General features: G+C 43.6%; 1 protein-coding gene across 3 annotated transcripts in view; it reads left to right on the plus strand.

The window, feature by feature from the left end:
• The window catches only part of DOCK5 (dedicator of cytokinesis 5), a 145,811-nt gene that overhangs the window by 18,491 nt on the left and 102,811 nt on the right, over nt 1–24,509 (plus strand). The gene's annotated exons all lie outside the window — the stretch shown is intronic.

The raw sequence follows: 24,509 nt of genomic DNA on the forward strand, positions 1-24,509 counted from the left end.
TTCAAAATGGGTGCTGGCTCACAAAATGGCCCCCTGCTGTTTTTAGGAGGCATTTTTTGCAAGACAGGCACCGGAAAATGGCCGCCCTATGGAGGATCTTCGCTTTACGATGAAGTATTTCACCCATTAGAATGCATTAGCCAGTTTCTAATGCATTCTAATGTTTTTTTTAATTTCGCTTGACGAAGATTTCGCTTAACAGCGATTTCAGCAGCACGGATTATCCTCGTCAAGCGAGGCACCACTGTATAGCCAGTATAGGTGTAATACTAATAGTAAACATGTGTCATCAAGTCAATTCTGATTTTTGGTGATCCTTCTCAGGGTCTTCCAGGTAAGGAACACTCAGAAGTGGCTTACCTTTTCCTTCCACCAAGGGTGCCCTGGGACTGTGCAGCTTGCCCAAGGCTACCCAGGTTGGCTCTTTTCCCGGGAGGGACAAGTGGGGAATCGAACTCCCAACCTATGGCTCCACAGCCAGAGACCTGAACTGCTGAGTTATCCAGCCAGCTAATCATGTGCCAACAAGTCAGTAACACGGTTGAACAAATAATAGTATTTAAGACATGATTATGTTGAAGAATAAATTTAAAACAGCCAAAGAAAGGAAGGAAGAGGCACCATAGACTAGATTGTTCTTGGTTGCTTTCTCTCAAGGTGGGATATGTTCAGGTGTCGTAAAGATCCAGTGTTTTGCAACCAAGTGCCTTTCAAACGTCTTTGGACTTCAACTCCCACAATCCCTCACTATTGCCCATGTTAGATAGGGCTCATGGGATTTGCAGCCCAATAACCCAGAAGGATTGCATGCTAGGTAATAACCGTTGCTTTGTCGAAACTTATCCCCGCAAAAATGGTTAAGTAATAACATGTTAGATATCATGCTTTATCACAGTCCTCTCCAGTTTAATGCCTACTAGAAGCCTGGAACTAAAAATTTCCATCTGATCTAACTAACGTGGTGGGTGGTAGAATATTATCACCAGAAAGAGAGAATATTATTACCCAAAAGAGAATGGAAATAAACTACTGTATTGCCTGGCACACGTCTGCTTATGGTGGAGGCAACTAGAAGCTTGTGCTTCCATTGTAAATTAACACCCAGCGCAGCTGAGTCTGGTAAATGAGATACTTAAGGAGTGGTTTTCCCAATGCCACCTACTCAGTGAGTTTTTCCAAATGGGGATTTGAACCCATATCTCCTGAGTCTTAGTCTATCGTTCTGTCGACTACACCACCCTGGGTATCCCACTATAACAATATACTTCAGACCAAAGTCTGGGTTCACGTCTGTCAAAGCGTCATCATAAACAGGGCGAAGTTAAATTAGAGTGAGTGCATTTGCCTCTGTGTGGGCAGGTTCAGTCCAAAACTCAATTTCCTTCTGAAATGTATAGAAGCACTTGTGGCATTTTCTGTTTGAGCTCATAGCTTCTTTGGAGTCTCCTGATTACATAATGATAGACCTTCTTTAAATAAATTTTTCTCCATTGCTTTTAAAACAATCCCTTCCTGCTCTCTTAAGATAAAAAGGCCTGTTAGTGCTGTATATTTTTAGTAATTCCAAGTATGCATTTTTGTTTTCTTATAAGTTCCCTCCCTTAATTGCTTTTCTCTGGTTCTCTTTTTGATGGAGACTTATAATTTCATGGTGGTCTTTAAAAAGCTGTGGTTGAAAGTGATACTGGACTTACATAAAACCCTTTTGGCTAGGGAATCTGTGACCCAGTGTTGTTGGGCTCTGAATCCCATCAATCTTAGACAGACTTGACCAGTGGTCAGGATAATGGGAACACTTGTTCACAAACATATAGAAGGGTTTCCCCACCTTGACCCTATTCTGGTCCTAACCCTTGCAGAACACATGGATCTAAACAGGTCTAGTAATTCTCCAAGGAAAGGATGATGATGATGATGATGATGATGATGATGATGATGATGATGATGATGATGATGATAATAATAATGATAATGATAATGATAATAATAATAATAATAATAATAATAATAATAATAATAATAATAATAATAATAATAATAATAATAATAATAATAATAATAATAATAATAATAATAATAATAATAATAATAATAATAATAATAATAAAGCAAGCAATATAATTGGTTTTATAGATCCCGCTGGAAATGGAATCGTGATCTAGCCACATGATTCTGGCTGGTCTGTGTATTTAAGCAAGCATATCCCCCCCCCAAAAAAAGGAAAAAAGAGGGGGGGGACACGTTTTTACTGCCCAAGGACCAGCCACAAAGCGAGGCACCGTATTTTTCCATGTATAAGACTATACTTTTGTCAAAAATCTTTAGACTAAAAATTGAGGGTCATCTTATACACGGAAGTACGCTGAGGAGAGAACAAAAACAAGTGGAGGGGAAAGAAGGGATCAAAGCAATTCTGCAGCACTTTGATTCCTTTCCCCTTACATTTGCTAAGCCCCACCTAGATTTCTTAATTTTGGATTAGAAAAGTGGGGGGCGTCTTATACATGGGGGCGTCTTATACGTGAAAAATATGGGTAATTTGCAAACTGCATGAGCAGAGGGCTCTCAGCATTTCAGAAACATGTTCTTTAAATGATGGGCTCTGTGTCATGTGCAATGGGTTCTATAGAGGGGCCTCTTTTGTGAGCACTATGTGTTAATCATTTACCGTGAAACATGCTAGGCCAACCTTTCCTGGGATTGGAGCCATCCCTCTGCTCAACCTTTTGAGGGGGATGTTGTGCACCTGTCCCAACAGCTTGGTGGGGCCCCTTAACATGAGGGCAGAAGAGCAGAAAGAGGAGCCTGTGGAATAAACTGGGGGTCTTGTTCGGGATAGGCAGGGGCTGAAACTCCAATATATATGGTAAACTGCAGAGCCCAGTTTCATGTAGAGCTGTAGCACTGCAGTGTTATTATCTGGGAGTTTCTCATTGTGCAATGTGCGCCACCATAGCCTTGATCAGGATTCTGTTCACATGCTTAACAACCTCTGTCTCCCACTGCCACTCTTGATTCAGAAGCAGATCATCTATTGTACTCAACAACTAGTTTCTTGTAATCCATTCCTTTTCCTAATAGCGGTGATAAGACTAACACGGCATCATACTTGTAGTGCAAGGATGGAGAATGGCATTCCTTTTGCAGAGTAACTGTAGCCTTTTAGTTCCTTTTAGAACTACAGAGGTACAGCCTGTGTCAAGAGCAGAAGAGGAATACTGCTTTGCTCATGCTGTGACTTTGTTTTCAAGGCTGTGGGCCTTGAGTGACAAGAGGGATGACAGGAAGAGAGTGTGTTTTGTACTGCAGCCAGCAATTCATAGCATTCAGATGCTTTTATGATGCTAAAAAAGAGAGAGAAGTAACAGCTTTAATTACTTTTGAGAAATAGCAAAAGGAAAAGTTCCTTTTTAAACACATGGCCATGTTAGGGTGTTGCAAACAAGTTCCGACTGTTTGTAGAAGTGTTTATATATTTTGTAGACTTGATGGGACCGGATTCCCTTTGCTAGGAATCCCACCTTGCTCTATCCATGTTGCTTGTGTCTTATCTTTTCTGTGAACTGAGTCTGAAGATGTAGCCTGGAGTCTGTGAAGGCTTATGCTAGATAAAGCTTGTTAGCTTTTAAGTTTGTTGTTGTTTTGTTTTAGAAAGATTACTATTGGGGTGTGCCATTTGTTGTTGGTGTTTTCTTTTATTCCATTTCCCAGAATTCTCCATGTATTCCTGAGACAGAATTCTGGGACTTGTAGTCCACAGACCTTTGCAACACCTATAAACACCTGGAAAGGTTCCAAAGCTGCATGACTTAGCCCCAGTCTTCATGTACAAAACAGTGCTTCCTGGGAGTGGTAGTTGTTTTAGAGGCACCTTCTATGGAACCTACAGCTGAGCAAGACTATCACTCCCAGAATGCACCATAGCAGCTTCCTTTTCTTTTCATACATTAAGAACACAAAGACAGTCCAAGCAGACGCAGAACTTGGCGCTTCTCCAGGTGAGCAAAATGCAGGTGACTGTAGGTGTGCGTTTGTGAGCTAGATCTCCCAGCATTCACCCTGGGAAAATTCCAAAACTGAATAGCAATCCCTAGTCACTATAATGACAATTAAGTATTATTTAAAAGGCCTTGGAGTTGTAACAGTAAGTAATTTGTTTTTCAAGGAAACTCTCCAATCTCTGGTCATGTTTCACTTCTTCTCTGCTCCCCGCCCCCATTTCTTCTTTCTCTCTCAGTCCGTGGAAGTCTTTTGCTGGGCCATCTCAGGCTGTTAGAATCTGTTGCTTCCACCAACGCCTGTTAAAAGTGGCTGCTGGCGATTTAAGATTTTGCCACATCTCCTGGTTCTGTGGATGTTCTTGGATGGGCTGTTTTGGCCAATCACACTTTGGGAGCATTACGGCACAAGGCGGTGCATGCTTAAGGCATGGCATTATGACAGTGTGGTGGATCAGAAGAACCACAAAAGAGCTACAGAGATGGGTGTTGCCTTTTGAAAGGAACTCATAATGAACCAAACAGTTGTGGGCAAGTTTTGACACGATCACGTTCTTTTCAATCTGGCACGGGACAGAAATTCAGAAAAAGACAGGCAAGGTGGAGATGTGAAATCCAGGGAGCAGGTTTCTGAGGATCCTGGGCACTGTGATTTTTCATCAACTACTGCTCGGCCTCCAGTGTGCAGGCAAAGTACCCACCAGTTCCCCCTCCCTCCTGTTCAGTTTACTCCTTGCTCAGCTCCTACTCTTCCATGAAGCCAACTTGTCACCCCTGGCTCTTCTGAAAAGAAAACTGCTGCTCTGGATTTTTAACCTGAAAGCTCAGAAACCAAAGTCCAGTGGTCTGGAGAGCCCCAGTTCAATTTGACTCAGGTTTCTTTCACTTTGGATCCATTCAGAAATCAATGAATGCCCCACTTCGCTTTGTTTTCAAAACTAAATCCAGATTCTGAAGCACATCTCTGATTTGTATCAGTTTAGACATTCCTTTTTCTGGACAAAAGCTCCTGGAATTCCCCCAGAGTGTGTGTTGCAGAGTTTTGAATTTCTGGTAAAAATTCCTTTTGCTACATGGCAGAAGTATAGAGACTCCTGAAGGAGAAATAGCTCCAAGTTCCCCAGATAATCCACTCTCTTTTCATTAACTGGCACGTACGGTCTCGATAACTCTCTGAGACATTTATTGGAAAAAGAATAAAAGCATTTCGTTATTTACAGTTCTGTGAACAGCGAACTAACAATCCTGTCCACCTTAGAGTGGAAAAGAAACAAGACTCAGCAAGAGCTGTGGGGTTTTCTTTGAATTCAGAGGGGGAAGGAATGATTAGGTAGTGCTGGATAGATTGACAGTCACCCCAGCTCAGAAAGGTCCCTTCCAACCACATCTTCTACAAGCAGCATGTAAGGTTGTTAAAACTCCAGCAGCGTGCCCATGCTGGAACTCATACTAACTTTTCCAAACTCTGTTTATGAGTGCTCAGAGGGAAACTCCAGCAGAACAATAGCCCTGCCTGAAAAACACAGCTCGGTAGATTGGGTGCAACAGCTTTCTTCCCAAGAAGCACACCCAAGTTCCATGTGGAATATTTAAAATGTGTTGTTATGTGCTGTCAAGTCGCTTTCCAAATTGTGGCAATCCTAATCATGTTCTTGAGGTATGTAAGATATTCGAGGAGTGGTTTGCCGATGCACTGTGTTTCCAGGTTCGGGCAAGGATTTGAACTCGGGTCTCCTGAGTCCTAGTCCAACACTCTACCCATGATACAATGCTGGCATTCAGAAGTCATTTAGAGTTAGAATAACTTAACACAGCATCTTATCACTGATGGAGCTAACAGCTGAGGAAGCTGGAATCTCCTGGGGCCTAGAGATTTCCCATCACTGGTTTATATGTAGCTCTTTTGTATGGAAAGTTTTTTTGTGGTCTTCTCTTCCTGTGTCCTTGGCAATGATCTGTTGAAGTAGCTTGAGCGGTGTGAGAGAGGGAGCGAGGAAGCGGCACCTTACACAAGTGTAGATGGACAGTAGGTGTCCTGAGATCAGACAAATCAAGCAAGGTGTAATGACAGCTTTTTTTTTCTACTTCTAGAAGGCAGACTGCTTGCCAGGTGAGATGCAGATTGCAGGCTTCAGGGTATCTGCCTCGAAGCAGAAAGGGATCGAGGCAACAGCCTCGATTCGCGTCAGCAAAACAGGAGAACCAAGGTAGCCACTGCACTAGGTTGGAGAGTCAGTCCAAGCCAAATGGGCCGTTGTGCCCAGTGGTTAGGAATCCTTGTGTATCTTGTGGCAAAAATTGATCCTGCTGGCAGTAGAACCATCAATAGCGGGTGCTGGTCTGTCATGAAGCAGGATGCAGTGATCGCCTCAGGTGGCAGATATTGGTGGTGGTGGGGGCAGTAGTAAGCCTCCCCCCCCCCACTCTCCCTCCTGAGCCTCACCAGCCAGTTCCTCTCATGGACAACCAAGGTGTGTATGCTGTACAATCGATCCATTCTCGCTCCAGCATTTACTGACTGACTTAATCAGCATCATCGTGTGCCACCAGGTCAATTCTGACTTAGGGTGATCTTTTCCAGGGTTTTCCAGGTAGTCAATACTCAGAAGTGGTTTACCCTTCCCTTCTTCTGGGGGCATCCCTAGGATGGTGCAGCTGGCCCAAGGCCACCCAGGCTGGCTCTTTTGTCATGCGCAGTGGGGGAATCAACACCCAAGCTGTCACTCTGCAGCCAGATACCTAACTCACCCAGCTATCCAGCTAGCTACTTAGGTAAAGGTAAAGGTTCTCCTTGGCATCTAGTCCAGTCGTGTCCGACTCCAGGGCGTGGTGTTCATTTCTGTGACCTTCCCACCAAGGTGGTCCCTATTTATCTACTCACATTTTTACAGGCTTTCGAACTGCTATGTTGGCAGGAGCTGGGACAAAGTGACGGGAGCTCACTCCGTCGCATGGATTCGATCTTACGACTGCTGGTCTTCTGACCTTGCAGCACAGAGGCTTCTGTGGTTTAACCCGCAGCACCACCACGTCCCCTACTTACTTGCTTATTTTAATTTATTTATTCCATTCCATTTCTATGCTACCTTTCTCCCAGAAAGAGACTCAAGGCAGCTGACAATAATTAAAATGTAAGTGTAAAAACACAATAAAATATTCATTTAAAAAGCAAACATACAGTAGTATAAAAATTGTCATCTTGAAGCATGTAAAGAGCCTTAAGACTCCCAAACAGCACAAATAACACAACACAACAATATTCAAGGTATTAGGAACAATCTCACTTTAACGCTCAATGTGTTTAGTAAAATCCTGTTTAAAAAGAAATGTTTCTACCTGTTGCTGAAAGGATGATGTATCCTTTCTGATCATCAGCTGCAGAGAGAAATTCTTTTCTGTATCTGTGTTGAGAATTGCGGGAATCTGGTGACATTCCAAAAAGCGAAGGTTTATATTCTTTTTTACAGAAGTAATTGTAAATAAGAGACTGACTCAATCACTATAAAATTTGTTACAAATGTATATTAGGGGAGGGAGAGAGAGAATGTGTGTTAATCTCCAGTAGCAGGGATGAAGTTGCCTGATTATTGTGCGGCAAATTGATTTAAGCTGCTTGTTGCTGGCTCTTTCTTTGGTGTTAATCTAGTGATGACAAATTTGGCTGGCAGTGGAGAAGGAACCACACTTCAACTGCTGTGTGTTCGACGGCATGCGGCTGCATATGCTGAAGCTTACTCAACGGGTTTACCTAAAGCTTTGTCAAGTGGTGGGCACTTTCTGATCATCTGTGACACAAAGCAGAAAGGTTCTGTCAATGGTTGGTATAAAGTAATTAAAACTCAGGAGCAACTCATTGCCATTAGTTACTTCGGGGAAATAAGGAATTTAACTAGTAATTACAAAATTCCTTTTTCGTTGTAGCGAGTAATGATTGATTAAAATGAATTCAGAGATACATTTCATGGTTCTGTACCTGGATCTCCCAGGATCTAATCCAGGACCCTAACCTTTAAAGCACACTGATTTTTTTTAAAGGCCACTTTCTTCTTATTCTTCTTCTTTTTATAACTTTACACTGGCCTTTTCTGGGAAACAAGACAGAGGACAAACTCTGCCTGATGCTGTAAAAATCTGATTGGCTAGTCATCCTTTACTTGTTCCCAACCTTGGGTAATCCATGTGTTCTTGGACTGCAACTCCCAGAAACACTGGCCAGCACAGCTGGGAACCCCTGCTGTAAGCGATACATGATTATAGAGGAGTTTGGGACTTCAGGCCCCCATTCTTTGCGCAAGCTTTCATAATTCAGTCATCTTGGTTTTTCTTCCGTGTGAACAGGCATGAAAGCAGAACTGCTGGCTGATTGGAAAGTGTGAAACAAGGTACTGTATTTCTTCTTTTGCTAAGGGATTCCACCCCGCCCCACTCCAAATCTTGAATGAGGATGAATGGCCCACATGCTGACCCTGCTTGTTCCCTCCTGTGTTTTTCCATTTGCAAACATGCCAGAGAGCAATTCTGTGCTTGCCAGTGACATAACCAGGCTCATCCAATAGAAGCAGGATGAGTCATGTTGCTGGTTTCAGTGTGGATCATGCACCTCTTTGGGTTTGTGTGTTTGAGTTCCGTGTTGTTTTCAGTGTTAAAAGTTTGTGAGAATTGGGTTAAAGTCACTTCGAGCTATTCTAAGCTGGCTTTAAGACTGTAAAGCAGTGTGCCTCAAACTAGCATCTGACAAATGTTTTGGAATAGGATGCTCCATGTTTCCAGGTGATGGCTGAGAGCGATGGACAATGTAGTCCAACATTTCTTCAATGTGCGGTCTTGGGGAGATTGATGTTAAGGATCCCTGTGCAGAAGCTTAAACTCGAGCATGTTTTGCTAATGCAGATTCCTCATTTAGTGGGGATGGGCAGAATGTATGAAGTAGCCTACATGCCATGCTCAGGAGCTCTTTGTTTTTCAATTGCCCAGACTTTCCCTGCAGCACTCTTGGTGAACAAGTAAATTTAGGCATTTTCTGCTCCTGGAAGCCTCCAGCAGCAATAGTTTTTACCAGTCATTCCAACAGTATCTACTAATGGTTGCTGTGGATTTTTCGGGCTCTTTGGCTGTGTTCTGAGGGTTGTTCTTCCTGATGTTTCGCCAGTCTCTGTAGCCAGCATCTTCAGAGGACCGGAGTAGGAACTCTGTTAGTATCTACTAACTTCCATGATTTGCGGATCCTGATGTGAATATCAAGAATTTGCTTTCATGGCCAATGGTCATAGATCTGGGGAAAGTTCACTAAAATGATTACCAGTGTTTTCAGCTCAAAGAAGAATAGGTGGATCTACAAACTTTTACAAGGACCACAGTATCTATGGGGGAACCAGTTCCGAGCCTCCCCTATGGATGCTGAAAAACATGGAAGTAGCAAACATTACATGTTGCACGGTCTACTTTAGTGGCCAGTTTTGGTAAATATACCCTGGAAATATATATAAATGGATATTTTTTTTGGGGGGGGTGTTATTTAATATGTTCAGCCAATGGATAAGTGAGTCAGTGGATATTGATCCCGCGGATAGGGAGGCCCTACTGTACATCAATAGAAATTTCACATATTGAATTCCCACTCCCCATTCTGGCCTCCTCAGCAGTCTTTCAGATGCAAACAAAAATCTTGTCCCTCAAGGAGGGGGTGAAACCTAAGAAAGAAACCAGAAGTGGTTGTTCAGTCACTTCCTGATTTGAGGATGCCAATGATATTCATAATTATGAAGAACAAGAACAAGAATGTATATATGTATATGGGAAGAACTAGAATGTCATAATTGTATACTGAAGCGTTCTGACCAATCAGAATGTGTCTAGTGTTTGCCAGACAATTTCCTAGGTCGCTGTGATGGTCGCTCCCATCTTTAGTTCCCCAAACCTCCATTTTCCAGAACCAGGGCTTGTAGCAGGCTGCATGTTGGTAATATGAATATAGCAACTGCGACTGCCATATTTGTAAGGGCTTTTCATGAAGACCCTGTTTTTTTGGGGGGGGGTAGACTTTCAAATGAAATAATTAAAGGATAACAAGTTCATATCCCTTAAGAAACAAGTTCACCTCCTCACTTTGGCTTGCGTCTCGCCCAAGCCCACCTTTTGGACTTCATTCCTCAATAAGAACTTGACCCCAGATTTCTTCAGTTCAGCCCTGTAGTAACTCTGTCGGATTGTGACCGTCCAAGTCACAATAGCTATTGTCTGTTTTTGCTTGTAACTTGTTTTTCTCCTAGACAATGGCTTCTCTTTTCTGGCTCCACTTTTTTTCCCTGTGGCATAACTTTGAAGCGTATAGGGAGGAGTATCACGAATAAGAGCCTTTTATGTCTGGTGACCCTGAACATGGCTTCAAAAGTGTTCGCTTGTTGTTTTTTTGCCTTTCCCGTCTGCAGAGCATAGGGGGTGGGAAATATTTCCCTTCGATGGTGCCCTGGCTTCCCTGCCTCACGTCCTCTGGGTACTGCCTCTTGAGTGGGCACCTGCTGGGGGAGGCAGAGCTCAGAAGCACCAAACACCTGTTCAAATGAAAAACAAACTGGCACAAACCATCAAACGTGGCAGTTCATGCTCATCTCTACTTGCAAAACTCAGTGCACTGCACCCAGGAAGCTGACGCCTTGCATGCAGGCAAGCATTGTTTAGGCTTGCCAGTTTAATAGAGAGACTCACAGTGGGCAAACATGCACATTTGTGCCTTGTTTCATGGTAACTCAGCACAGCAGGTTGTTCATGACTTGCACATCAACAGAATGCTACAATCTAAAAGGCACATAATAACTTGGTTATCCGAACATAGCGGTATCATGGAGCTGGGGCCGTCAGAGTAGAAGACACCACCTTAAATGTCCTGGCTCTATTAAGAGGAACTCTGGGATCTGTTGTTCCATAAGGAACTTAGAATTTTTTTGCTGTTAATTCAGGGACATGCACCGGCATGATCTAGCAGAGAACTTGACATACGTAACACATTAAACTACAGATCCAGGAATTTCATGGGAGGGAGCCATGGCACATTCCGAACATTGGGATGTTTTTTAATTAACAAGAACTGTGAGGTCATCTAACTTCTCTCTCCTTTATCTACACTGTCAGATAGCTCAGAGGTTTAGGCTTCTGGCTGCGGAGCTAAAGGTTGGGAGTTCAGTTCTCCACTGGGCCTCCTTGACAGGGGCTGGATTCAATGACCCATAGGGTCTCTTCCAGCTCTGTAGTTCCAGGATGATGATGATTTCTTCTGAACTCTTCTGAACAAGGTGCTAGAGGCAGGGCACAGATGGATTTTCCCTGGAACACTGTATTGTTGTGAGCTATTGCAGTTGTAATGGAAATGTCCAAATCCAGTTATTGATCTCAACCGGAGTAGACTAATGAGCCAAAAATCCTACTGGTTATCTAGGCTGCTGTAAATGCAGTGGAGCATCCAGTTGTCTCTAGTCTGTGGGTCACCATTTGTATTCCTTTTGATGCACCACTTGTGTGACTTGACTTATGGTGAGGAACACAAAGATTCTGGCCACTGAATGCGCTGAGATACCAAGTTCACATTGAGCGACTGCAGTTAACAATTAGGTTTAGGAGTACGGGGTGACTTGATCTTGAGTGGGTGATTAAGGTGCAATAACTTTACTTGACCATTCCTGGTACAGTTAAAATGGCTACAATTGTGGTAGCCGTTGCCACTTTCACATCACTCAGCATGTGCCTCCTCAATCTGCCTTACAGTGACTTGTAGATGGTAGTACCAAAGGACTATGAAACACAAGAAATGCAAAGTGGGTTTCTGTGCAAGTAGGCAGTGACAGGTGTTCACAGGATCAGTAGATGAGGATACCATAACCTTACTAGCTGTAGTAAGGTTGTGCAAAATCTATCCCACAGAATTGAATGTCCTTAACTCTTACTTGCTCATAACTCTCTTGAAGTTCTGGGAACATGACTGAAGGACCCTTGTCTTCATACTGTCCTCTTTTGCAGTTGGCATATTTGACGTGATAAATTTTAGACCACTCCCTGTCTTAAATGTCTAGGCACAGTAGCCAAAAATCGCCCTTCAGAAGATCAAAAGTCTTGGTATGGGTGAAGGACCTTTTCCTGGGCAGTTCTTAAGGGTCCTCTCCCTCGCTCCTCATAAAGTCCTTGTTGTTCTGTTGGCCGTCTTCTATACAGCAACTCTTTCCCAAAAGTGTTGTTCAAATGCCAGCTGGAAGGCATGGCTCCAAAGTGCATAATTCCTTTTGCCCGACAATGGTTCGTGACTCTTATTGCCTGAAAGATGTAATGGGGCTCGAGCTTTTTAGTGCCAAGTCCGATCAATGCCAGTCTTTGTTCGGAGAAGAAAGCTCGGGGAGGCCATTCTTGCTCTATCAGATTACGGATTCAAGCCGAAATGCCACACTGGAGAGGCAGGGTGGCTTGTGCTTGGAAAGAAACTTTGTTGGAAGGGAAGGGGGTGGGAACTGGGTCTGAAGGAAGTGGAAGATGGGGGATTCATCTGAAGAGGGCTCTGCCCTTTGGGGTGTGTTTCGGCAGGTTTATCAGCTCCCAAGACCATCTTGCTTGAATTCAAACTAGCCAATGGGAAACCAAAGAGGGGCTCATTAAACCTTTCTGCTTCCAAATGTTTGGACTGCAAAGTTTGCTTCTTTGAAGGAACAAAAAACAAGTGGCAAAAGAACATGCATTTCGGAAAAAAATCGGGCATCTGTCCTAAAAGAGGTCTTCGAATGGGCAGTTAACAGATCTGATGTGATGCAGGAGCCAAATGTAGATGGGGTCAATCCAAGACATTCTACTACAGTGGTGCCTCGCTAGTCATTTACCCCGCATGACAGTTTTTTCGCTAGACATTGACTTTTTGCAATTGCTATAGTGATTCCCAAAACTGATTCCTGTGGGGGAATTTCGCTGGACAATGTTTGGTCCCTGCTTTGCAAACCGATTTTCGCTAGACGACGATTTTGACAGCTCCCTGCGCACTCGCAAAACAGGTGTTTTCGGGACCTAAGTTTTACAAGACAGCGATTTAAACAGCTCATCAGCAGTTTGCTAAGCGGCTTTCCTATGGCCGATCTTCGTCTAGCGAGGCACCACTGTAGATGTGAAGCAGCAAATTATTCTCTGTAGTCACCAAATCAAAATATTAAGCGTCCAAAGCTAGCAAAATAGTTTTTAACATACAAGATGCAAGATCCTACATATATATCTCTCAGTTCCTGACATAAAAATTAAATAGCAAAGAAGATTAAGGATTTGTTGACTTCTTGTAGCACTAAGAATTGAATGAGGCACTTGCTTTTCTCTGCCTAATGGTAAAGCCTGTTCTGGCCATTCAACTGTAGCAGCAAAGAGATATTGGAACAGCTTTAGCCCTAGACTGAGTCATCCTGCCCTTTTTAATGGTCTAGTGCAGTGGTTCTCAACCTTGGGACTCCAGAGGTTCTTGGACTACAACTCCCAGAATTCCTGGCCAACACAGCTAATAGTGAAGGGAGCTGCAGTCCAGGAAAATGCACTTGTCTAGTGAATGATCCCTTGTATACAAAAGGAGCTATGTTTTATTGTGTTAGAGCCTTCAAATGTCTTGGATCAGCCCTCTCAATGTTGCAAGGGCTAATTTACCACTGGGGTCAGAAGTAATATTTTGGATGCTTTAATAGCAACATCGCTGTTGATGCTATCAAGACAAAGTGGGGCACTATGGGGCTACAAAGAGTATAGAGAGTAGCTTCCCCAGTTGCTTACTGGAAAACCCCATGTGCGAAGTCCATAGAGGACCATTTATTCTTCCTCTAACAACTTTAAGGGCAGTTTTGGGGCCCCTGACCTCCACCTCTCTTGCTTACTGACCAAAACCTGTTGTACCTGGTTGGGGGAATCAGCCCTCCTTGATCTGACCCTGCTAAGGAATCCGGCCATGCCTTGAAGTTTTTATCTCCTCTAATTCCAGTGGTTGCTGGAGGTCATAAATTTTTACAACTGGCCAGAGCTGCAGAGGTGTGTCTCTTTTGACCTTCATGCTAGGAGATTCCAGACAATTTTTTTTAAAGTGTGGTGTACTGTAGATTAGAACAGCCTCCCACTACTAGGACATTTCCAGATGTGTTGGACAAGAGATCTCATAATCCCCAGCTGGCATTGTTAGTGGAAAGATGGGAGTTGTATTCCAAAATACCAAACATTTAAAGTTGTCTTTCCAAGTAAGCGGAGGTAAATATTTTGGCATGTAAAATAAAGAACATGAAAGTGCAAGGCTTCTGGAATGTGAATTATTATTATTTCAGTGCTTGTTTTTAAACTGTTTCTGGTTTTGTGTCTACTATTAGAATGGATTTATTTTATTTTATCTTAACTATTTTAACTCATGTCCTAAACAGCCTTGGAGCCTGCACTGAGAGAAAGGTGGGATGTTAAATCAATCTGTCAATAAACCATCAATGCACATAAATGCAAATAGAAGGCTTAGAGCAGGCTGAGATGAAAGGGGCTTGCTTAACGATGGTGAATGGCAGACATGAAGGACTTCCAGGGTCATCTGGGAGTTCCAGCATCAGCTTTTTGTATTTCTGACCTTCATTGCTTACCTCTAGCTTCTTTGGACACGGTTCCTATGCTCTGGAGCCTCCCTGCAAAGGAAAGCTAGGTTGAGCACATTCCTTCTATCTTTCCACCAGCAAACATACATTTTTTTTTGCTTTTCACTTTGCATTTTATGGCCGACGGGTATTTCATTTTATTTATTAACTTTCTAAATGACCGTTTGCTGGTGAACACTAAGATGTGGCTGTATGTACGTGTGCATGAATAAATATATAAAGGTGGCTTTTTAGCCAAATTGAATGGTTTTCATTGGTTATTAAAATCAGTTAATTAGCTGATGTTTCAGTGGTTTAGGTCTCTGCCTGCGGAGCCAGAAGTAGGAAGTTTGATTCCCCCACTGTCCCTCCTGCGAGTAGAGCCAGCCTGAGTAGCCTTTTGCCAGCTGCACACTCTTAGGGCGCCCCCAGTGGAAGGGAAGGGTAAATCACTTCTGAGTATTTTCTACCTAAAAAACAAACAAACCTAAAAAGGGGTGTCATCAGTCAGAATTGAATTGACAGAATTATTATGTTGTTGTGACTTATGGCAACCCTCTTCAGCATTTTCCAGGTACAGAATATTCAGAAGTGATTGACCATTCCCTTTTTCTGGGAGCATCCTGGGATTACACAACTTGTCTGGGGCCACAAAGGCTGGCTCTCTTCACAGGAAGCACATGGTAAGAAATCAGCCTCTGGTTCCACAGCCAGACACTTAACCCGCTGAACGATCCAGGCAGCTTCTGTCTGCTGTTAGTAAAGGTAAAGGTTCCCCTTGAGAATTTTTGTCTAGTCGTGTTCGACTCTAGGGGGCGGTGCTCATCCCTGTTTTCAAGCCATAGAGCCAGCGTTTTGTCCAAAGACAATCTTCCGTGGTCACATGGCCAGTGCGACTTAGACACGGAACGCTGTTACCTTCCCACCGAGGTGGTCCCTATTGATCTACTTGCATTTGCATGCTTTCGAACCGCTAGGTTGGCGGGAGCTGGGACAAGCGACGGGTGCTCACTCCATCGCGTGGATTCGATCTTGCAACTGCTTGGTCTTTTGACCCTGCAGCAGAAGCTTCTGCGGTTTAGCCCACAGCGCCATCACGTCCCTCTGTCTGCTGTTAGCATCAATTAATTAGTGGCTGTTTCAGCCCACATTTCATTGCAGTAGGTTTTACAGAGACAGGTGAAGGGTGTGCTCCCAAACACTTAAACTTCATTTTAAATTCTGCTTTATTTATAAAGAAAGAGTGCTTTACGACACACAGACGGAGAGAGAGAGAGACACACACAGGATTATTAGCTGAGGAAAGACATCAAGATGGCTCAGTATGTAAACTGCTAGCTGGTTGGGGGAAGGGGCGAAGGCAGGGTCCTTGCAACTTGTCATTCACAGACGTGGCTGGAACAGCTGCCTTGGAAGATTTTATACACAGTGACCCTCTGTGTTTTCAGGCCAGCTGATCGGACGAAAGCTGCCGCGTCTTGTCCTGCCCCGATGGCGAGCTGCGGCAAAACTGTAGTTTGCTTGCAGATGTTTCCTTTTGGAATGCGGTGTCGTCTGTTTTGTGTAGGGCAAAAGCGGGCCTTATGTTAGAGGCATTGGAAGCGGTTACATTCTGGGTTAACGTTTGCTTGAAAGTGCAGGAAGGTGATCTGGATCGGGGCCCTGGCATGGGAAGGTCTGGGGAACTTTGACCCTTTGTTTTGCTGCAGTCCTGGTTCCAGACTCAAGTATGTATATTGTACAGTGGTGGCTCGCTTAACGGCGATAATCCGTTCAAGGAAAATTACCGTTAAGCGAAAACATCGTAAAGTGAAATTAAAAACCCCATTGAAACACATTGAAACCCGTTCCGTGTGTTCCAATGGGCTAAAAAATCACAGTCCAGCGAAGATCCTCCATACGGCAGCCATTTTCGCTGCCTGTATAGCAAGGAATCCATCCCTAAGCACAGCAGGGAGCCATTTTAAGCACCCAGCGGCCATTTTGAAAACCCAACGATCAGCTGTTTTTGATCGTCGTAAAGCGAAAATCGGTTCCTGAAGCAGGGAACTGATCGTCGCTAAACGAAATTCCCCCATTTAGACCATCGCTTTGCAATCGCAATTGTGATCGCAAAAAAATCATCGTAAAGCAGATTAATCGTAATGCAGGGCAATCGTTAAGCGAGGCACCACTGTATATACCAGCAGTTTATATGTATGTCAGCGGTGAGGGAAGTGGACTGCATATGGCCTTCTAGGAGCCCAGATGTGCCCTCCCTGGCCAGGTGGCCCACTGTGTGATCCCTCTGCAACCCAGTTTCTTATGGCTACTCAGGAACCTGCTGGGCTGATGTCCTTGTGTGATCTTTGAGCATTGAATGGATAATCTCTCCCCTTGTCTTCCCAAAGAAGGGCGGGCAAATTTTAGAGGGTGTGGTGCCTTCTGGAGAGACGTCCCTCAGATCTCTCCTGGGCTTGAACGGAACCCTTTGTGGCTCAGCTTAGGCCCATTGTGGACTTGCCATCATTAAAGCAGACAAACCACTGCTGTGTAGTGTAAGATCATCTGGGCAACTTCATGGCTGACGGTTGTTGTCGTGTGCCATCGAGTCACTTCTGATGTATGGGGCGCCTATGAATGAATGGCCTTCTAAAGACCATTGACAGCTCTGCTCAAGTCTTGCAAACTACAGGCGATAACTTTGTTTGTCGTGACAGCTCATCTCAGGTTAGGTCCTCCTCTTTCCCTGCTCCTTTCACCTTTTTGTACCACTGTTCTCTTTTCCATTGAGTACGCTCTACTTAGGGTATGTCCAAAGTATAGTAGGCTCGGCTTCCTTACTTTCTAGTGAGATCTGAGGCTTGATTTGATCTAGAGCAGGGGTCTCAAACATGCGGCCCGGGGGCCATTTGCGGCCTGCCGAATGATAGTTTGTGGCCCCCGCCTTACCTGTCCCCCCCCGAAGGGCCCACACGTCCTCTGCTGTCAAGAGTCAAAAAAAAGCCTTGCCTCGCTCGCCGGCTCTCTCCCAAGACAGCGCCTCTTGTACCCTCCATCCGGAACTGCAGCCTGCCAGCCAGTTCGCCTGTCTGCCGGCTGGCAGGCTGCAGTTCTGGATGGAGGGTGCAAGAGATGCTGTCTTGGGGGAGAGCCGGCGAGCGAGGAGCACTGCCAGCCCTTTCCCCCAAGCACCTGAGCCGCTGTCAAGCGATGCCTGAGAGCGGAGCTCGCTCCCAGCCTGTCCTCAAAGAACGCTGCCAACAGCAGCCGCTGCCACCACCTCTTCCAGGGAACCAGCTCTCTGGCTCTCTTTCTCTCTCAGCATCCCCCAGCACCAGCTCGGCCAGTGGCCGCCTCAGTACCCAGCAGTGCTTCCTCCTCCTCCTCAGAGCCCCAGCCAAGCTAAGAAAACTCCTGGGCGGCTTCCTCAGGCTCTTGCTCCACTTGGCGGAAAATCTGGTGTGGCCCAGCCTCACCCAGACTCTGCCTCCCGCGGCCCCCAGGTAAATTGAGTTTGAGACCCCTGATCTAGAGCCAACTTATTTGTGTTCTCTTTCCCTAATTTTTCATGTCTGCCTCATCTGAACCTAATACGTAAGCTTCTCATTCTACACCAAACCTGGGCAAAGTGCGGAAATGTTACTTTTAAGATTGCAACAGTCACTGATCGCTCTAACTCAGACCTGGGCAAACTGCGGCCCGAGGGCCACATACAGCCCAGGAACTGCTCCTGTCTGGGCCGCGGACAGTTTTGAACATCAAAACCATTCATAGCTTTTTGTCTAAAGTTGATCATTTGCTTATCTTTAACATACTGCAAAAAAACTCTTTAGTATTTGTGAAGATTCAACAAATTAAAAATAAAAACAATCACAACACCACTGTTTCATTTTATTTTTAAGGAAAGTAGGCTCGGCCCCCAAACACAGTTCAGATTTTTCATATGGCCCCCCCCTATAGAAATTAATTGCCCACCCCTATTCTACACGCTGTTCATTGCATGTACAATGAATAGATAGGACTGTTCGGGGCGGAGTATATCCTCTGGGGAATTTTTGGAGTTGGTTCTAATAATGTAACTTTTTCCAGGCTGTAATACAAACTGGCTTTCTTTCCACTTCCACATGATTTAGTTTGCTATCTGCTATGCTTCCTGGAACACCTGTTTCTCTGCAGAGGGCAAATCTGGTCTGGTTTCTACTCTCCTTTCAGTTTGACCTTTTTTGCTAGCTTAGCAGAAACTCAGCTTTGATAAAAACCATGCGCCTGTGCTGTCAGAACGCTAGCACTAAGAAGCGTTCCATGGAACAAACATAGCTTATTCTGTGTCTTTGTCAGGGAGCCGGGACAGTGAAAGGCTGACGAAAATCCTTGATAAAAATCTGGAGATTTGCTGTTCAAAGGTTTACAATCTGTCCGGAAAAGGTCAGCTCCTTGACAGAGACTTAGACTCCAACACACAGAACCTCTTTGCTGACTTGCTTCCTTCCACCCTATTCCCCGTGGGCTCAAGGGAGGAGGTGGAAGACAAGACACTAGGTTTCTGATTGAACTGCTGGGTGGAAAAACCACACAAGGTACTTTACCTGTGGGCCTGGTACAGTCTAAGTAGCTAATGCGATCTGCAATCAGTATTGGGTGCATGTTTGGGTGGGTGGGGGATCTGTGTCACATCCCTTTATTATGATATACTTGAAGTCGAAACTGCACATAATAAATACATAGACAAAGATATTGCAAAAATAAATTTGATCCTTCTGGAAGCTGATCTTTCTAAATTGACTCTCCGATGTTAGATGGAGTCCTGTGGGTTGTTTACATGAAGGTAATGAAATTTAATGAGTCTCAGTGGTGAATTGGTACTTATTACTGAGGTACTGGTCATGAATCTGGTTTTGTGCTCCTCATTCGTTATTAATGGTTGTTGTTGTTGTTGTTACTGAATTCTTGACTCCTTCATTAATCAGCAGCAGTTTGCATGATCTTCGACTTACACCATGTCCCTTATATCAGTTTCCAAAGAAGTAGCCACATTGACTCTCTTAGCATGTTGGCAGAAGTAAAGGGGGAGATGATATGAAAAGAGGAACAAGGCAAAATTCTCACTTGGACACAGATCTCACCATGCCAGTATAAATATAGGAAACTTGTATTTGCACCATCTGTGTCTAAAGAAGTGGATTTTGATAGGAATGCATTGCAATGAATTATTTTCATCTTACGAGGCATTGGTCTTGAAACAAAAATCATCTTGCGAAGCACGGCCATAGAAAAAGCTGTCTTGTGAGTCACCAACACGATTGCAAAAACCATTTGTCTTGCGGGTTTTTCGTCCGGCGAGGTGTTAGTCTTGCAAGGCACCACAGTATTGAAATAAATATTAGTCTTTACACTGCAACAATATTTTAGCTTCTTTCTTTTCTTTTCGGCCTTGGTCATGAGTAGAGATGGGAACGGAAATAAAAACGGCTCAGTTTTTCCGATGAATATAGCCGATTCGTTAAATATCTGTTGATCCGTATTTGTGGGTTCCAGAGACCCCCACAAATACGAAAGGATGAATATTTTTATTCATACTTTGTATTAAAAAAACCAAAACCAAAAAAACCATTCTGCCTACTAGCGACTGATCAGGTGATTGGCAGCAGAAAGGCGGCCACCACCCCACACAGCCAGCCAATACCACAGCCTACCCCCACCCCCTTCCTTTCCCTACCTTAGCCCTCCCCCACCACCACTGCCAGCCCCTTACCTTGATCGAAGTTGCCGAGGTCTCTTGGCCTAGTCTGAGTCATGGCGCATAAAAAGGGAGACTGGCTGCCCTTTGTGGAGATGGCGGCTGCAGTTTCATTTAGGGTAGCCAAACTGCAGCTGCCGTCTTTGCAAAGGCCAGCCTAGATTCCCTTAGCCTGCCTTAAGGGAAACCAGGTTGCCCTTTGCAAAGATGGCAACTGCAGGTTCCCTACCCCAAATGAAGCCGCAGCCGCCATCTTTGCAAAGGGCAGCCAGTTTCCCTTTTTACACTCCGTGGCTGCGGAGGCCTGATGGAGACCTCGGCAGCAGCTATTAAGGTAAGGGGGTGTCGGTGGGAGTGGGATGGGGGCTAATGTAGGTAAATGGCGCGGCTAAAAAATATTGTAAATAAATAAATAAATAAATAAAATAAATAAATAAATAAATAAATAAAGGAAGGGGTGTGTGGGTAGGCTGTGGTGGTGGGGGTAGCTGCCTATCGGTCTCCAGTCAGCTGATCAGTGACCAGTAGGCAGAATGGGCTTCTGTGCTGTGTGGCGAACTCTTCTAGGGGGGACTCAGTTTGTGGGTGAATAACTTGGATGTCCAGTATCCAATCTTCACCAAAGTTGGCAGGCATGTTGGGGAAAGACATAGAAAGTTCTGTTGTGATTCTGGACTCTCTAAGTACCTGGGGGCTCCTCTTTGTGAGTTTATAACTCAGGGGCGCATGATCCAATGTTCACCAAATGTTCAGGAGTTGTAGAAAAGCATCTGAGGAAGCTCCCTTGCACATTTGGTGTCTCTAGGTGGTTGGGGTCCAGTTTTATAGCCATTTAAAGCAAAGATGGATCTATTCGTCAAAGAATATTTGTATATTCGTATCCGTTAACTTTGATGGAGCACGAATCAAAACGGATCACCATTTTTTTTATTTGCCCCCCTCTCTAGTCATGAGTTAGATGAGTTTCAATTGGCAATAGGAATTCAGTGGTTGTTTCAAAGTAGAGCATGCGGACGTTGGGAGGGTTCTATGAACCATGGATAGATACAGTGTTTGTTTTGTACAGTTGGTTGAGCTGGTTTGTCGTTTTAGATCAGACACACCTTTTACCACTCACCGGTTAATTAGAGTGACAAGAAATTCCATCTAGGTGAGCGAATTAGATGAGAAACAAAAAGCTTCATTGGTCCTTTGTCAGCTTACTTGGTTGAGTGCCTTTTATTTCTTGATATGTTTAAACTAGAACTGTTACAGATGTCCATTGTGGTTTAGGATACAGAGTGATAGACCAAGACTCAGGAGACCTGGGTTTGAATTCTTCCTTGGCCATGGATGCTCATGGGTGCGTGTGAGGCTGGAACTGGTGAAACTGCTCGTTAAATGTCTCACGTATCTTGAAAATACTAATAGGATCACTATACCTCACTAGACAATGATAATCCATTCCACTGAAATCACTGTTTAGCGAAATAATTGTCTAGCGAAAAGCATTTCCCCATTGGAATGCATTGGAATCTGTTTAATGCGTTCCAATGGGGAAGAATAGTCATTGTCTAGCGAAGATCGGCCATTGGAAAGCCGCTTTGCGAACCGCCGATCAGCTGTTTAAATCGCTGTCTTGCGAAGCTTAGGTCCCGAAAACACCTGTTTTGCGAGCGCGGAGGAAGCTGCCAAAATCGTCATCTAGCAAAAATCGTTTTGTGAAGCAGGGACCAAACATTGTCCAGCGAAATTCCCCCATAGGAATCACTGTTTTGCAAATCGCCATGCCAATTGCAAAAAGTCAATGTCTAGCGAAAGAAATGTCATGCGGGATAACTGTCTAGTGAGGCACCACTGTATGTCAGTTGCAACTTGATGGTTCACAGCGCACATGCAGCCTGTAATATGGTTCACAACCTGTGCTTCAGGCTGTGAGCTTCTTAGTAGGCCAGGCAGCTGGGAAATATATGTTAGTAACTTTGACGACTACCTTGTTGTTGTTTTTTGGAGGGTGTAACCCTAAATCTAGCAGTTACTTTACTTTTTGACATCATGCCCCTTTGGAGTGTGAAATACCCTCAGACGTTTCAATGACCAGGCTGCCTCAGGTGGGAAAAAGTCTTGGGTCAACCAGAACAATAGTAGCAACATAATTTGGTTAAACCCGATGGTAGATTAATCACCAATATAACACATAAATAATTGGTTTATGAAGAAAGCTAGTTGTTTAAAGGCCTGGGGGAAAAAAGTAAAGGGAAACTTAAAAATAGCCCTCTGTTCACTCAGTCCCTAGTTTCATTATGTCCAGAAACCATCTCCATTTATTGCAATGTTATTTATAGACTCCATGTTTAAAAGGAAAATTAGGAGTTTATTGTTTCCTGCATGCTAGACCGCAAACATTATGTTTGTGTTGGCTGTATGCCCGGAAGTAATATACCTCAATATAGATGGATTCGGTACATTTCTGGATAAAGTCCTTGTTGGTTTTGCGCTATCCAAAGTATTGGCCTTTCATAAACATCCTCTGAAACATGATTCAAATGTCTTAAATTTTTCTTCCGCTCATTCAAGTAACTTTTTTAAAAAATAGAGTTCCAGAGTTGCTTTTATCCATTGTGTGAGATAGGCCAGTACTCTTAATCTTGTGAACTGTGGAACTAGAAACGGCTCGGCACTACACAGTTGCAGCAGTTAAATAACATTAAGAACTTCAGATGTTTGCATGATAGGAATACATTATAATTTATAACCATAAAATGCAGTGTGGCAATCTATAGAAAATAGTGTCTACATATACAATCATGTGAAAAAGAAAGTACACCTTCTTGGAAATCTGTGGTTTTATGTATCAGGACAGAATAAACATCATCTGGTCTTTAGAAAATCTGAAAATTAGATAAATACAACCTTAGATGAACAACAACACATGACATATACACTGTGTCATTATTTATTTTACAAAGATAAAGCCAAAACAGAGAATCCATGTATGAAAAACTGAGTTTACCCTTATTGCTCCCATAGGAATTAAGCAGCTAAGTAGCAGCCACTTGCTGTTAGCCAAAGGCCCTTGATCATCAGCAAGTGAGACCACCTCTATAAAAGCAAAAGTTTTAGCAGTTTGCTGCTCTGGATCATTCAGGTGTGTGTTAATACAATGCCAAAGAGGAAACATATCAGCAGTGATTTTAGAGAAACAGTTGTAGCTGCCCATCAATCTGGGAAGGATTATATTTCCAAACAATTGTTTGGAAGATTGTAAGGAAGATGAGGAAGATTATAAAGTCACAAGTAGAAAACATTCAAGACAGTTGTCAGTCTTGCCAGGAGTGGACATCCAAGCAAATTCACCCCAAGGTCAGTCCGTGCAATGCTAAAAGAAATTGCAAAAAACCCAAGAGTTATATCTCAGATTCTATAAATCTCCGTGAACATGTTAAATGCTGAGTACAGTCATGACAGTACAATTAGAAGAAGACTGAAAAAGTATGGTTGGTTTGGAAGGGTTGCCAGGAGAAAGCCTCCTCTAAAAAGAGCATGGCTTAGGGTTGCAAAGTTGCATCTGGAAAAAAACCACAAGACTTCTGGAACAATATCCTTTGGACAAAGAAGAGCAAAGTGGAGCTGTTTGGCCATAATGCCCAATGCCACATTTGATGAAAACCAAACACAGCCTATCAGCACAAATACCTCTTAAATGCAATAAATAAATAAATAAATAAATAAATAAATAAATAAATAAATAAATAAATAAAAATTACCAACTGTCAAGCATGGTGGTGGAAGAGTGATGATTTGGGCTTGTTTTGCGGCCACAGGACCTGGGCATATTGCAGTCATTGAGTTGACCATAAACTTATCTGTATACCAAAATATTCTAGAGTCAAATGTGAGGCGATCTGTCCGGCAGCTAAAGCTTGGCCAAAGTTGGGTAATGCAACAGAACAGTGATCCCAAATACACGAGTAAATCTACAACAGAATGACTGAAAAAGAAAAGAATCAAGGCGTTGCAGTGGCCCAGTCAAAGTCCAGACCTCAACTTAATTGAAATGCTATGCTGAGACCTTCAGAGAACTGTGCATAAACAAATGCCTACAAACCTCAGTGAATGGAAGCAACATTGTAAAAAAGTGGGCCCCAACTCCTCCACCATGATGTGAGAGACTGATAAAGTCATAGAGAAATGATTACTTCAAGT

This window comes from Pogona vitticeps, chromosome 8, assembly GCF_051106095.1.
Source record: "Pogona vitticeps strain Pit_001003342236 chromosome 8, PviZW2.1, whole genome shotgun sequence".
NCBI lineage: Eukaryota > Metazoa > Chordata > Lepidosauria > Squamata > Agamidae > Pogona > Pogona vitticeps.